This window comes from Passer domesticus, chromosome 3 (genome assembly GCF_036417665.1).
Source record: "Passer domesticus isolate bPasDom1 chromosome 3, bPasDom1.hap1, whole genome shotgun sequence".
Classification (NCBI taxonomy): domain Eukaryota; kingdom Metazoa; phylum Chordata; class Aves; order Passeriformes; family Passeridae; genus Passer; species Passer domesticus.
This window is the reverse complement of record NC_087476.1, coordinates 105,740,575-105,755,421: the sequence shown is the minus strand read 5'-3', so window position 1 is coordinate 105,755,421 and position 14,847 is coordinate 105,740,575. Positions and strand designations below refer to the sequence as shown.

Sequence of the window (14,847 nt, the reverse complement as noted above, 5' to 3'; positions counted from 1 at the left end):
CACCTTATCAAGTTCCTTATTTAATGCTTATCACTGTTTACTTGGCATGAAAGGGCAATTGTAGGTAGGAACTAATCTACATTTATTGACTTTATGAATTACCTACAAAAAACATAACTAATAATCATGTAGCAACTTATTATTAAATGCAATAATTTAATGAAATTTATCAGTTAATATGCCGAAAAGAACATTTACTTTAAAAGAAAAGCAAACTGCTTAACAAACAAACCAGTTATGATCTAAGTGGGTTTCCTGGTGTTCTTTCGGTAAACCACGATCAATTCACAAAATTACAACTTTTTTTTCCTAAGCCTGATTTTTCACAGCACTTTGCCTGCATCCTGTGATATTACAATGTTCCACTACAAAATGAAATCTAGCTTTCTGCTCTTTAACAATGACACTCTGTTTAGGTTTTCAACAAAAGAAGAAAATCTTTCAAGTGCACACCTTACAAATTCTCTTAAGAAACTGTTTTATCTGTAATGGTTTTTTGTTTGTGTATGGTTATCTCTGAGACCAGTCATTACTGCAAACCAATCAGTGTGCGCAATATGCCTTCTGAGCAAACTTTACTAATTGTGCCTAATTACTGCAGGCAACCACTCTTACTCTGCATGTGACCTCTATTCACCTAATAGCTGAGGCTCTGAAGTTCTACTTGAATTACCATGCACTGCTATATCCACTGAGCTCCTCAAAAGAATTTCGTGTACACGCTTTAAAGCTGCTACAGTAATTACTCCTTTTCACTTACTGTTTCGCATTTTTGGCCAAATTAGTCTAGCATCAAACATTCAGCTTTCATTCCAGAATAAAGCTGTTCAAGCTTGCTGAACACAGACCTTCCAAATTTCGTAAGGAAAGCAACCAACCCATTCCTTAATTTTTTTGTATAAACGAAATAAAAAACATTTAAGTGTGATTTTAACAATTTGATAACCCTTTCTTACTGCCTCCTGATATAGTTTATTTTCACTGTTAGAATATTCTTTAGCATTTGTAAAGAATAATAACCAAAGACTACCAAATCTTCTATGTCAACTTATTTGCTTTACTCCTTGTTACTTCTGTTCAGATATGCAAAAAATAGCTGCTACTTAGAGAAATCCATCTCAGACTGCATCAGGAAACGTGCTTCACATACTTGGAATAGAAAAACCCAGTCAAAAACTCGAATTAAAAAAAAAAATCTGCCGTGTAAGATATGTAAGATGCCACGTCATGATACAATATATTTTCAAAAAAACACTGAAATAATGACCAGTGGGAACCGATGCTTCACGCAGAGGAATGAGAAGGAATCAGACCAAGCATCTTCCAAATTTGCAACTCTAACATTGGAGCTGAGGTTTCTTTTTTCCACGTCTACTATAGCTACTGTTATTAAACAGCAGGATTAAAGAGTCTCAAAGATTTAAACAATAAAATAACCAAAGCTCACCATACACTACTACACCAAAAAGGACAAAACTAATTTTTCTTTACTGTCACTAGGTTCATGAAAAACCAAAGCCGTCTCCAAACAGATGAAAATATTCTGTTAATTTTCTTCACCTCACGTCTTCCCCACCAGATAAACGAGGGCATTATCACTGTTTAATACAAGTTTTAATTGAGTACTGTCACTGGTGGGAAGAAAAGTGTGGAACCACTACTTTCCATATCAAACAAAGCAGGTAATTAACAGCTACTCTGGCACAATCCCTTATCACCAAAATACACAACACTGTTAAGTTCTCTCAATGCGAATGCTTTGCTTCAACAAAGGAAAGCTGATGTTTCAGGGTCACATTCACTCCTTTAATACACAGGCATAAATTTACTGCTCAGTCAGACACCTATAATTAAACACAAGAAGAATATAATTCTAATATTCAGACAGGCTTGCGTATGAGTGGGATATCTCCCCCTTTAAAGATGATTGCCTTTCATTTTTTAGTTTCAAGCAGCTACAGTTCACTTAGTTTTGATTACATAGCAATTAGATATGCAAATACAAGAGATCCAAAAAAATGCTTTTTCAAATGTCAGATTGTAAGCAATCAAGCTTATTCTTTTCTCCTGTACACACAAGCTATTCATTAAATAGCTATTGTCTTAAAAACATTCCAACAGATTGCATTTATCAGTGTTTTAGAAGCAATGGGAGTGCACATTACTCAGAACACTGCTCATCAGGGAGCGAAATCGATCTTACAATTACTTTAATATATTCATGATAGTGGTTAACTAAGTTGAAACTACGTATCATCTTTTTTGGGCATTTTTCCCACTACTGTTGTTATCAATATTGAAACTTACTGCATCATCAAATTAACCAAAACTCATTTATTTATATATTTAATGACAAACATGTTAGTAGTAGATGTCACAGCTAAAATCACTGAATTGTGAATATCAATATTTTTTCATCCTATATAGAAAATTGATTCTGAATTATTATCAAATTTTCCACTGTATCTTACAAATACATTCATATAATGAAAGTCACGATGAAATTATGTGGTTAGTACAGTTTTGGCAGGAACAGCCATTCTGACACCTGTCCTTTCGCTTTTTCTCCCCTGAAGGCCCACAGACACTTTCTATTACAAATACAGACTTAGAATTTCCCATGCATCTAGACCACATACAGGTTCTTGGGTCTTTGTGACATATTTCACTTGGAAGCAGTCCACAGCTTGAGATCCACTGATCACTGGTTAAAATGGTGGGAAAGGATGTTTGGCAGCAGCTCTGAAGAGAACAGGAAAAAGCATCTACTATAAAAAAAAAAAAAAGGCAACACTATATGGACTGGCCTATAAAATAGTCTTAACCACTGACAATTTGAAAACTTGTTCAAGCAAAACTCTAAAATTAAACAATAAAACGGATGGGGACAGGGGTTGGTCGGTTGTTTCTCTAAAAGATCACAAAATCACCTCCAAGCTAACAGGAGGCAGGGGGAAAGATCCCCAAAAGCAAGCCCATGTGTTCAGAGACTCAGCTGTGCAGAAATGTACACCAACAGGGGAAGCTGTGGCTGAGCTTTCAAGCTAGGTAACTGAAGTAAATAAAATGTTTTCCTAGCTGATTCCATGATCACCAACCACCCTTCAAGATGTCTCTTACAGGAGAACAGATCCTTTTACAAAGCCAGGAAAGCAGCAAAAATTACAAGAGATGCCTGATTCAGAGGTCTGTTCAAAAACCAGAAAAAAATCAGTTTAGCTCTGCAGCCCTGCTGTAGGCCCCAAAACATTCGGCAAAGACAGATCCAAGAAAAAGCTGGACAGGCTTTTTACAAGAACTGGTATTTATGAGCTAACAGATGAATATGTATGTGATAAATTATTTGACATTTTGAGGGTCTTCAAATTTCCTTCCCCCCCTTCCCTTAAATACTCAAGGTGATTTTCTCTTTCTGTCCCCTTGCAATACAGGAGCCTTATTTAACCAGCCAGTTAAGTAAAACTCCTTGCCTGTTTGCTTGCTGTTGTTGCCTATGCAATGTTTATATTCCTTCTGTTGCTTCTTTCCTAAGGGTCACTATAAACAACTGTTTGAGCAGCAAACATAACCTGTGTGTTTGAACTCCTACCCACTACAGCCTAACATAAAAAATGATACAGCTGACAGGGGAACCTGAATAATTCCCTCTCAGTCTCCTGCAAACACTCCCTCATCTATTACATGGTCCTCCAAGAAGACACGGGGGAAATCCTGTATCTACTACTGTAAAATACCAGGATCCAAAAAGCATGCTCAAATGCCACATTCCTGCCAATTTCAGCTTCTGGCAAGACTGGTGATACAGCATTGTCCAATCAAATTCACCATACTTAATACTCTGACTTGCAGAATCAACCAGTTGCAAGTGAGTTTATCAGGAAAGTAATATGCCAAGTATGACTTAATTAAAATCATTACACCTTAATCTATCTGGTAGATTCTTTTACTATAAGTCATGAACCATATATTTGACTGCAAGTAAGAGGTCTGAAGCCTGCAATAACTAAATCAGACTTCCTTAAAAGAGCCGGAACACCTAATCAATAGTAAATGTGTTTTCCTCTTCAAAATGTTTCTGCAGGAGTATGTCTGATTTGTCTTAGAAATTGAGAACTGTGGGTTGTTTTTTCTTAAGGAGGGTTAATTTTACTACCAAATGAACTATTCTCAAAAGGTACATTTCAAGCTAAATTGAACTTATCATTTAAAAGGCTCGATACTGAAAAATTCCACTAGTCAGGCTGCAAAAACCAATTTTGGTATTTGCAGTACCCTTGTGTCCTCAATGCATACTAATTTCCAGAGTAGCTTCAGTATTTCAAACCACGTAACTTTAAAATTTATCACTTATTTTGATTTGTTATACAGCTTATCTTAAGACCTTTTCTGATTCATGCTGTTGTGAGTCAGTGTGAGCTAACAGATTTAAGTTCTAGGTCTTTCTGTCAGTCCAAATTTAAGTGAACATTCAATTCCAGCACTGTCAATTTGAAACATGGGAATATCTCACAGCCACCTCAAAGACTGCTTGGTCATTTATGGATCACCTACTAGACGGAAAACGACTACAACATACTTTATCAGCACAGAAAAACCTCCATTTCTCTCTATAAAATTTAATATTTAATCTAAACTTTGTCAACTACTAGCTTTTAGTTCCTGAAGCTATATATCAGCAATAGTGTATTTCACAAGTTCAGCAAGCCAATTACAATATCTGCCAAGACCCCCAACAGCCTAAAAATTAAATTCCCTTGAATACATATGGTTGTAAATATGGAAACATTTGAAATCAGAATCTCAGAATCTTAAGTGGCTCTGAAATAATTCTGTCACGTGGATCAATTAAAACAGTCAGGAGCTTCAGGTGCATTCAGTAACTAAACGTGGGTTTCAATTCTTTACCACTCTGACTGCCACAGAAGCATTAATTGTTCTGTGTTCTCAGGACTGAACAGTCCAGACATACATTCATAAAAATACTCCAAAGAACCCACAAGCAATGACGGAGATGTTATAAGTCTCATCTTTCAGAAAACTGTTTCTTATTCAAGAGAAAAATGCAATTGCTAAAGTTCACAGCAACTTTACCACAGAATAGACCCAGTGCTGTCACCGCTTCACTATCAGTGTTAAAAAAAATCTAACAAAGAAATCACAATACCAATTTCAAATCAATTTTGAAGAAAATAATTTCAAGAAAACACTCCAGATATTTAAATAACCCCATACCAGAACATTCAATTCCATGAAACGCTGACTTCACTGGAAATAACTGTACCAACCTTGTGCCATAGCACCTGATCACAGAACCCTACAGAAGATTAGGAAGAAAGTAACACCTACATCAGATTTACCAGACAGAAAAAAAAAATATTAATTAACATAAGTATTTACATCCAAACATTTATGTTATATGCACTCACTGCCCACATGCCGGATAAAGGCACTCAATTAACAGGCCGTTCTTTGCTCTTGAAGTAAATCCCTTCCGTCTGTGCATGCAAAAATACCACCAGCACACTACTTAAATGATACAAAAAAAGGAAGGGCAGTTTGGCTCATAAATTACATTGCCCATTTTTAGTTGTGTCAGGAATCAAAAAGGTTTCAGGAATTCTACCTGAGATACTAATTAACCTTAACCTTTTATTTCTGCTCAATCCTCATGTCACACCTACAACTTACCTACAGAAACTTCTAGCCAAGTGTGAGAGCAATTTTGCTATCTACTCTCCACACCTATACAAAAGCTACTACATTCAGAGTTCATGTTCTAGTAACTTCAAGGCAAGCCCACTGGTGAATCTGCACTATCACCCTGACTCTCAGAAATAATTTTCTTTGTGTATTTTTGTGCCAGATTTTTTCTTCCCATTCAGACAGTCTTATGCATGCTAAATAATTTTAAGTGTTAGTTCGTAGCATGAGAAGTGTGTCATTATTTCCTTTTGCCTTGTGTAATCTTCCTTGCCTGCATTACTCAGATTCCCCAGTTACAACTGTTCTTAAACACCAGTGTTTGTATCATTTGCTACCATAATGCAAATATATAAAGTGCTGCTAGAAACCAAAACTCAGTTTAGTGCACTTTCATATCAACTAACTGTATCTTCAGAGAATAAATGAGGCATCATAGAAATTAACCTTCCTTTTTATATATTTTTATACAATAATTAATAAAGCACATGACACAGTGAGAAGGAGGTTTCAACGACCAAGATGGAAAAAGATAGCCAGAGAAGATTTCCAGAAAGAACTAAGAGATACCTTAGGTCAAATCAAGGAAAATTAATATAATTTGTGAAACAAGGGAGAAATTAATAAAAGAGGGAGGGGAAAAAAAAAAAAAAAAACAACAGAAAAGTTGACCTAGGTTCAAAGTAGCAGAAACATTAGGAAGAAGAAGGAAGGGAAGAGAGGAAAAGGAGAGAGACTCAGCCTGCCCAGGGAAGTGGTCACAGCATCAAACCTGACAGAGTTCTACAAGAATTTGGGCAATACTCCCGATGTAATTCTTGGGGTGTCCTGTGCAGGGCCAGGGGTTAGACTCAATGATCCTGAAAGGTCTCTTCCAACTCAGTATATTCTGTGATTCTGTGTAAGACTCAATAAGAAAAAAAATATTCCTGTAGCTTTGGCTGTGAAAATGTAACTGCTCTGTAAATTATTTTGGGTTACTTTCCACAGTACTATACATATGTTCACTTCCCACAAACTTTAGTTTTTTCACACGTCAAAACATCCTGGTGTTTCCCAGCAACTGTGTCAAATTCTTGACATTTTTATACTGACTAGACATCTGTACTGATTCCATCCATTCTTATCAAATGTTGTACATAGTTCTGTAACACGTTCTTATGAAACCAACCAATAATTTGATATTCCCATTTTTTCCTGCAGCCAGAGTTTTCCTGTTACTTCAGCTGTCAGTTATAAACCATTCTGTCAGGCTCACGAAAGCTACTGCCTGAATGCTATCACTGTTTTGCACATCTTTCAACATCCAAAACCAGCCTAATCTTTTCTTAATTTCAGGCTATCAAGGTATGGACAAGATTTTGTCTTCATGTAGGAATGTAGTGCTGAATTGACTTATGAGTCAAATCACATTCAAGAATCACTAACATGAACAAATGCATCAAGAAAGTATAAATGTGTGTAGTGTTTATTCCATGGCAAGACTGTGCCACTTAAATCAGAAAATTTACACAGAATATCAGATTCTACTAAGTTAAACAGTCTCCAAGCATTGCTTGGAGTGTTCTACTACTATAAGAGTAACAAGTTCTCTACAACAGAAAAACAGATTTGTGTACTTGGCCTTACCAAACATTTAAATAAGCTTTCATCCTTTCATGAATATGCTTAACACACATTTTAAACAGAACTGGTTTGAGTTGTAAGCAAATTTTTAAAGATATATTCAGTGTGCATGCACTTCAGTGAGTCCTGTATTTATCAAAACATTCCCCATTTACTGCCTAAAAAGATATGAAAAAAACACAAAAATTATAAGAAGCTGCTAATCACTCTCATGAAAGGTTAACAAAAAAATGTCCAACCATCTGTCAATAAATGCCTCCCTCTACCTTAAAAGTGTAAAGACTAACAATAAAATATTGTTAACTATAGCTGGATAAACTCCAAAGTGAGGATACTGTCACATCCTTATTAACAGCTACACAGCTACCTGAATTTCATTCATATCCTTAATGGATGGCACTGTAGGCCATACATAGCAGCAGTGTAGCCTGTGATTAACAATATTCATTTCAATCCAAGTCTAGGCATGACAAAGGCTATTACTAAGCCAGAAAACCTAAGGAAAGTCACCTCATTCACTTCAGGAGTTACACTTGGTGATTGTTACCATATAGCTGGCAAGGAATCCAGGACCTTGCTGCAATGAAACAGATTACTTGCCTCTATTTGGAAAACAATAAAATAGCACAAAGTCAAATATATCTATCTTCTAAATATTCAATTAGTAATTTAAGTATTTGGTTTCAACAACAGTGATCTTATTTTGTGCTTACTCTTTGACTCCATGCTAAAGAGCCTTCCTATCAGTCTCAATCAAATTGCTAAATAAGACCCTGAGGAGCCATATTCACTACGGTAAACAACCACCTGCCTGTATTCTGCCTGCCAGAAGCCACCTAAAGAATCAGGAGAACCAATAACTGCCAGGAAGTGACAGCCACTCAGGAATCACACAGGCGTGCTGCTTTCCCCCTGAAACAACGAGCTCTAACTCCATTCCCACATTTAAGCAGACTCGTGCAGGACTGAGAAAATTCCCACAAGCCTCAAACGAAGTATGGCCTTTCCCACACGGAATTGCAAGCACAGTTGCATAATACTGAACAAACACACTGAAAATGCAATCCTGAATACAAATTATTTCTGGTAAACAACATTATCACAACATTAATTCTTTAAAAAGTTGGAAATGTCACCATGAAAAAAAGTTTCAGGTTACAGTAGATTTTCATTATTTAAACCTTGGCTCACTACTTTGCTAGACAAAATGCAGGTAAGATGTTTGCAGACAATGTGGTCAGCATCTGAAAACAATTCTGTGTGCAGAGTCTCCCAAGCCTTTCAAAACTTCTATTCAAATGCCAGATACAAACCACGGTGAGCTGAAACCTGGTGAACCTTTCAGAACACAATTAACACTCTCTGTGCTTCCCACCTCACAAAAACTGAGGAGTAATTCTGCAGAAAGAGAACTACTGCCATGCTACAGGATGAGTCAATTCCTGTTCAACAGACACAGCATTTTAATTTATAAACCAGACTTGTTTATACACAGATGTTCAGGCAATGATTCAGGATTCCCTTGATATACTTTTTTCCACTACACTTCGTGCTACTTTTCTCTAATTTCAAAATAAATCTAGATTCTCAAACTGCTTGCTCATAAGGGTTTTCCTCACAGGGAATGGACAGAAAAACAAATATAAGGAAAGCATAATACAAACTGATTTCAACTAGCAGGGCTTTGATTACACTTCTACAGTTCACAGTTTCCAGTGTACTTAATGACATTAAAATAACTATTTTGTTAAAGTCAGTTATTTCCATATTTAATTAGCTCAATAACCAATTTAACTGCTCTCAGAACAAAATGACATATAATGAATTTTTGATAGCAAAGTTAATCATAGCCAAAGGCTTCAGCTACTTTTCACATTGCATAGGAAAACCCATGTCTTAGCAGTGTTAAAATCTACTCAAAGCTGCAACTTTGTATTGAGCCCATGTAGAAATATATCCAATATACACTGGATATAGTCGGTATGTAGCCAACAAAGGGCAGAAGTATGTATGAAATAAACCATTTAAAAGATGCATTGCATCAGATATGTATCAGTAATTTTTTCTGAAAGACTAATATTGCCTTGTAATAATTTTTAAGGTCCTCAGGCACCTAATTTTTTTCCCCTTCAACATAAAACCATTCCACTCTTGAAAATAAGAGCACTCCCCTGGCTGCTATGAACATACTCTTGAAATAAATTACTTCAAATAAGAAGCGTTTGTCAAATCTTATATAAAACTTCAGGAAAATGTTCTCTTGTAAAATTTGCATTCCCATACATAACTATGCTAGTTGTGTCTGCATTCTTCACTACTGTCATTGTGAACTGAACATTTTTTACTTAAAGAAAAGATGTATGAAGGTAAGATTCGAAAGATAATACTCTAGAAAGTCTGAAGTACAAAACCCCCCAGGAACAGGCTTAAAAGGGGTCTGCTGTCAGTGAGAAATAACATATATTACCATCACTGCTGTTTAGTAAAAACTCTATTTAAAAGAATTATAAATTCAATAATCTTTAGCATTTAATTATATAATTTAATAAATAATTTGATAAAATGACTTTTTATGTGTTTTTTTTGTCTATACCATTAGCTAAGAGTGTAATATTTTGAAAGGGTTACTGCCTCAAATATTACCAGGGATATAATTCAAGAGACCTCTGTTTTGTCTGTGAAAAATGAAAAAGACCATGCTTTAACCATTCTTTAATAAAAATAATAATAATAAAATCCAGCTTTATAATTCCCCCTGTATTCAAAATAGCCAGTTACAAATGAAATTAAAGTTTTGAAATTGGAACAGAAAAGCCCATTTCCTGAGGTACCCACTATTGGAAAAAAAAAAAAAATAGCTAACAAGCAACCAAAAATATTTTCAGCACATCTTATGTTTTACAATGAACCTCTAGGAAGGCACTAAGTATATTCTTAAACATCTTTATTAAAACAGCAGTTGTGATACAGTGAATATATAAGTTTAAAATAATACTTTTTTGTTTAGAGTTGGTTTAAATATAAAAGGCCAGTTATTGTAGTAGCCAAAATTTAAGCATGAAAAAAGTCTTCCAAGCCTGATCAGTTTGAGAAATCAAACTTAATCAAGACATACATGCTTATGAAAAAGCGTGTTCAGAGGAAATGTCACTGTAGAAGACTTTGAAGTTTATGAAGTCATGAAGTTCCCAGGGTAGTATCTTAAACACTTCATTCTGAATGCCTTCAGTAATTTTCTATTCCAAGTTTATAACCTGAATGCAGCAGATTCAGGACACATGCTATATAAGCCACACCACAAACTCAGTTCAGGAGCCTGCTCATACAATGGCTTTTAATGGATAATATGGAAGTTGATGGCCATGTAACAATCAAACACTTGCAGTGAATGTAACAATCAAACACTTGCAGCTTTGATTTGCACCAGAAATTAACAAAGCAGAACCCAGCATCTCAAACATGCTGAGCTGCTGCTCCACACTGTCTCAGTCAGTTTCCAGTAACTAGAGGTCAATTTTAATAAACAGCATCCTTAAGGGGGACGTTGACAAGGGATTCTGATAGTTACAGTTATAAATGTAGAAGTAAGCATCTGACCTACCTCCAGAAACTTCACCAGCACTGTCAAAAACGGATAATTTTTTAAACAAAAAGGCAGTCATTCTAGTGATATATTATGAATATGAAACTGCTTTCACTTTCACATGTCTCTGTCCCCAGTCAAAGTATTTTTTCTCCTAATATTCCTAAAGGTATTGACAAAGAGTCAAAAACCCCACCTCTGCAACTAGCTACAAGATTTTTTCAAACTGCCACTCCAAAGCACCATTTGCCACCACAGACAGGTGTGGTTATCAAACAGCACTGGTATGCTTTCATGTAGAGGCACGTGTTAGAGGCAACCAGCCTCAGCCAAGAAATTTACTCCTGGAGTATAAAAGAACAACGATGGCTGCTCAGCCTTCCATTTTGAAACACAGAACAACTTCATTTCCTTGCACATGCAAAATATCTTCCATTTCAACATGTGTGTCAGCACCTGAACTTTATGGTTTGTTCACACATAGTATTTTACACAGAATATAAAAGCTAAGCGTCTTATAATTAAAGTGGCAATAACACGGCTTGCTCAACAAGACAGAACAATGTATTATCCAATGTCACTGACATCATGTTATTAGCTAAACAGAATGTTTAAGCCTTTCCACTGGAAAATAAAGTTTATCAGATGATATTTCAAAGCCTAAAAGGTAAAAAAAAAAAAAATTACGAAGATGCAATACTATATAGCACATAAATTAAATAAAATATCCTGATCACAAGACAGAGAAACTTTTCCCCTCTGATATTTTCCTCAAACTTTGTGCAGGTAACAAGGACAGTGTTTTTCTAATTCCTTTTTAGCCATACTCTAAAAACAGAAAAATTGAGAGTTTAAAGAAATTGAATTATCTAAATTACTTTAACAACTCTGCACAAGTCAAAGGTCAAGACTGGTACTAAATGTGAAAGCATGTCTTTCATGAAACCTTATGTTTCTGCTTGCAAGGTGAGCAGGATTGTAAGGAACAAGTAGGTCAAAAACCATAAATCAGTTCAAATCATATAATACAGAATGAAGTGCAACAGACGTAAAGCTGCTACAGAGGATGAAGGCACAGAGTTCAAGAGCAGTGTTCAAGAGCACAGGGTTGACTCCCTATGGGCACATCAATGCCCCTTTTACAGAATTTGTGTAAGACAAGGGAGATGTGAGAAAACATTTGGCTCATCCACCACTGCACAGTCTTCACTATACACATGCTTTAACTGGTGGGCAAGTTACTAGTTTTCTTCTCCACCTAATGAAAGGTACATTCAGACTGAGCAAAGAAATGCCTTGGTCTTAATAAAGTTACACATTCATTAGCTTTTGATGAATGCCTGCAACCCCTTTCCTCTTCCCAATAATCTCCTTCAAGTACCCCTAGGCTCCAATCACAGTATTCTCAGTAATTAAGGTTTTGATTTTAAATTTGTTGAAAGCTGCCTAGAGAGATATTCTGATTACCAGCTGAGCCTCAAATACAAACAATTTGAGGATTTCCACTGCTCTCTGGGGGGAATCTGTCAGCAAGTTTAAAGATATGATGCCAGTTCAAGTGTTTTGGCCACATGACAAGGATTCCTAATTCATGACTTCTTTCACAGAGCAAAGCAAAATTCTCTGCAGAGCATATCTGGATGTTTTATTTTCCAGAATGTCAGTTTTTGTATTTTCTCTTGGATTCTGCAACCACTAGCAAGGCAGCAAAAGCACATGGACAGTTTATTCAAGTATTTAGTACCATGTGGCAGTCACATAAGATTGACACTGCTTTAGTAATTACTCCTTCCCACAACCAATAAACCTTCTTTTATAATTAGCACTGGGAAATCAGGTTTGCAGGTATCAATTATATCACAAAATACACCTAAAATATTAATCTGCATCTCTTATCTCTTCCAAATTTCAAAACTATTCAGTGAAAAAAACTAAAATACTGACTTTTCCAAACAACGACTCTAAAAAAAGGGTTTAAAAAAAGAACTAGTTTATTCTAATCTGCCATGAAAAAAATAGTATTACTTCTGTATTTATACTTTGATGTTCATTAGCATTTTGAAGTACAACCTGCAAAGAGAAAAACCATTTGAGAAAATAAAAAAGGTGGTTTTCATTAAATGCACTGCAAGACAGAAAGTTCATTTGTAAGTATAATTCATCAGGAAAAGAGATAAGAGTCAACAGCAAGATGTGTTCTTGTGCCCCAGACTGACAGATGTCACTCATTCTTTCGTCTGCGATCTCCATGTCTTAAATCAGCTTCCAAATAATTATTTTTAAAATAAATATCTTATTAGTGTGCATAATAATCAAGGATTATGAAATTCTTTCTACTTCATCAACAGTGGTATAGCACCAAAAAGTGCTCTGAAAAATGTGAACTAATGACCAATACAAATCAACTCAGGAAAGCAAATGAGCTGAAAATATTAAGAATGGATGGCACGAAAATCAGTTTTCTGAAGAAAATTATTTGGCACTCAACACTGGTTTACAACCTATATCATAATGTTTGGTATACAAATACCAAAACATATTATAATATGATATCATTCAAATATATTTCTCACTAACTGCAGCATTATCTCATAAAATTATCAATGGTCAAGTACTTTATGTTTAAAAATTATGAGAGAACCCAGCTTTGAGGCTGTAATTGTCATTCAAGTGCTGACTGGATCAATTTCTAGTTTTTCATGTGTATGGGTTTTATCTGATCTGCCATACTTGTCTTTCTTGTTGAAGGTAGTTTTCTTTTCTTACTAAACTTAAACAGGTGACTCACTCAGGTGGTCTCAGTTCTTCTAATCTTTTCTTAAATACAAGACTCCAGTAACTCCCACGGCCTAATCTTCTGTCAATTGTCAAAAGGTGCAATTAAAAAAAAAGGCTTGGAGAATAGGGGAACTCAGCCAAAAAATACTTCCCCAGAAATTAAACCTGCCCAGGCTGTCGGGAGAGATGACTTCCCACAGGACAGGTTTTGAAGCACAGTGGTGTGAGGACACTACACCCAGCAGCCACCTGGACATGGTCCCAGGAAACCTGGGCATGGTGACTCTGCCTGAGTCCACCACTCTGTGATTCTCTAACTGGTACTTCACAAACTCCAAAACCTACAACAATGGTAGAATAAGACAAAGGACAGTGACAGTGTTCCAGCAATTATGAAAACAAGAGACATTAAATGAAATTTGAAGGTAACATTTACAAGCTCTGGAACAGAAAAGATGTTTAACTGCATAGATATTAACTTCCTATTGTAATTGTACTATGTACTATAATTTATCAATATAATTTATTATGTGGCTGATCACGCAAGAAGGGTGGTTTCTCCTAAAAAAGAATAAAAATAAATTTTTTGTATTTCTGGGAACAAAGAGGAAACATTCAAAACTACAGTGGAGATGTTGGTGTAACTTCAGCAGCAGTAGCCAGAGGTAGAGGGAAATAGCTAGAAAATAAACCTAGAAAAACAGAGTTACCACGAGAGCAACCTGACATTCAGGAAGGCTCTATTGTGCAGTTTGCCCATTCATATGGGCAGAGCATGCATATTCCAGGACAAGGCAAAGACAGCCCTAATTACTTTCTAACTCCACCTGAACACAAAACAAAACCAGAAACACAGTGTTTTTTGGCTCACTCAGATGGAAGCAACTGCCAGAAATACATTTAACTTTTTTCTTTTCCAATCCACACTCCATGCACAAATCATTACTTTGGTAATTCAGTACAATAAAGTTATTAATAAGACCTTTGAGGTTAACAGCTCTTTCCTAGAAAAATACATTCAACTTCAATTTTTACCTTTACATCATGAAATGTGACACAATTCTAAGTTACTTATTACTTAAGAATACTTTAGAATTGCTAGTTAAGACTCCCAATTGCAGAATTATGGAGTGTGTACATTTTACTTCTTCGGGACAGCC

The 14,847-nt window shown here is 35.7% G+C and overlaps 1 protein-coding gene across 7 annotated transcripts in view; it reads right to left on the bottom strand.

The window, feature by feature from the left end:
* The window catches only part of QKI (QKI, KH domain containing RNA binding), a 146,205-nt gene that overhangs the window by 68,705 nt on the left and 62,653 nt on the right, over positions 1-14,847 (bottom strand). The gene's annotated exons all lie outside the window — the stretch shown is intronic.